At 29.2% G+C, this 2,044-nt stretch overlaps 1 protein-coding gene across 1 annotated transcript in view; it reads right to left on the bottom strand.

Annotated features, from left to right (window-relative positions):
- Positions 1 to 2,044, bottom strand: part of LOC106463255 (heparan sulfate glucosamine 3-O-sulfotransferase 1-like) — a 20,799-nt gene extending 18,755 nt beyond the window's left edge. Inside the window, exon 1 of the mRNA XM_013923265.2 lies at positions 1,959 to 2,044. The gene's annotated coding sequence lies outside the window, so the exon portion shown is untranslated. The remainder of the gene's footprint in view (positions 1 to 1,958) is intronic.

Below are 2,044 nucleotides of genomic sequence, written 5' to 3'. Positions count from 1 at the left end.
TATATATATATATATATATATATATATATATATATATATAAAGTAATCACAATAGCACTATTACCAAAAACATTTGATCACTTGAAACATTTGATATTTCCACTTAAGACCTGTACTCTTAACTTCATAAATAATGTTCTGTTGAATATCAAGAAGAAACACAGAGGTTTTTGAGTGGAACCATTAACTACTGCAAGTAAGGTACTTAAACTTTCTTTGAACACAAAGCTTCTTTCAATATCAATTATACATGTACACATTATGCTTTCAACTCCACTCACTCTTTCAAACACACAACAACAAAGCTAACAGAAATTATATACAAGCTGCAATATCATATGTGGTGGGTGCATTAAATTCAAGGGAGTTTAAGAGAAGGCTTGATAAATGTCTAAATGATAAGGGTTGGCCTTGCAATCTTTACTGTTTTTTATTCAACATATATAGATTAGTGGATGGGACAGCTAAGATGGATCAACAAGTCTCTTGTTATCCTTAAATTTAAAAAACAAAGAAAATTACCTCATTTGAGTTGTAATCAATAGATCTATAAATAGACCTTAAAGGTCTGTTGTCTTTACTAATCACAGCAGAGCACTGCTTTGATGGCTTGAGTGATTTATCCACCATTACATGCCAAGATTCATTACTTCAACAAAGTTTAAGTTTAAAAACAAGTCTGCTTCTTCCAAAGCTTAGCTTATTATCCCTAATAATAATATTGAATTTCATATTTACATTCTTTTTATTGTACCACCATTCTAGAATACCATCTAAAACGTCCCATCCTTTAACAACTTTAAACATCTGAATTACATCTAGTTCTTCCACATTTCTGATAAAACAAGGCAAAAACTAAGTTTTCCTTGCCACTTACGATTTCTTAAACAAAGCATCATTATATTGATATCCTTGAAATGAAAGGATCAAAACTATATGCAATGCTCCAAGTAAGAATGCTATTTATTTTGACTGATGAATTTAAATATGACTTAAGATATAATACTAACAACTGAATCTCTCTCAGCTGAAAAAATAGCTGGACAAATTCACAGGTTTACTACAATCACAAACTGTAAACTGATGTAACTTCTCTTTTACTAGTATTTTATCATACCAATTAAAAAATTTGTTAATACTACTTAATATTAATACTTTTATAACACCTGCACTGGCTGTAGGAATTTAATAGTACGTTATCAGTTTATAGCAACACTTATAATAGTATTAATAACAATAACGCATGTAGGCTGTAGCGATATAAATAATTGATTTACAAAATTGATATCACAAAGTTTGTAAAACTACAACTACAAGTTAACATCTCAGACAGAATCAGAGACACTTCACATTTTCTCAACGTAAATTTAAAACACGTCTAAACGCTAAAGCATTGCTTTAAAGTTTAAAACTTTCTTAAAAATTGTAAAACATATACTATTCATACTAACCATTTTTTACTTTATTCCAGTAAGATATGTTACTATTTATAGTCATTGATCTTAAGCTCCGTACAAAAAAACAACAAAAAAACATGACAGTGATAACAATGCTTGTAGTTTTCTGTTGTATTTACATCCCAAATGTAACACTAACAATTGTAAACACAGCAAGTGAATTCTGATAGCGATACTATCGAGGCTAATGACACAGTAATGTCTTCAAAGTAGAGTTTTACTAGTTCTCGCATTAACCTGCAGTATTTTTATTAGTGTTACTTATTACTATTAGTTACTAAACGGATTTAACGTTTAGTTTCAATATTTTCAACGTTTAAACAACTGTAAATTTCCGCCTCACTTAAGTTATGCAACCTACGTCGAAAATTTTACAATTATTAAAATTAATAACGATTAAATTTTTACACTTTCTCAGTCGATCAAATAGCTATTTTTTTATTTAATACTTAACGCACCTAGAGTCACAAATAAACACTTAACGACAAAACTTATACTTACACAAGTTACAGTTCGAACTGTTTAACACATGACATTAGTCTTCTGTTTACTTCTGACTTCTAGTTGTACACTACTTCAACAAATGC

Source organism: Limulus polyphemus, unplaced genomic scaffold, assembly GCF_000517525.1.
Source record: "Limulus polyphemus unplaced genomic scaffold, Limulus_polyphemus-2.1.2 Scaffold1361, whole genome shotgun sequence".
Taxonomy (NCBI): domain Eukaryota; kingdom Metazoa; phylum Arthropoda; class Merostomata; order Xiphosura; family Limulidae; genus Limulus; species Limulus polyphemus.
Note: the sequence above shows the minus strand (reverse complement) of the source record. Positions and strands in the feature narration are given on the sequence as shown.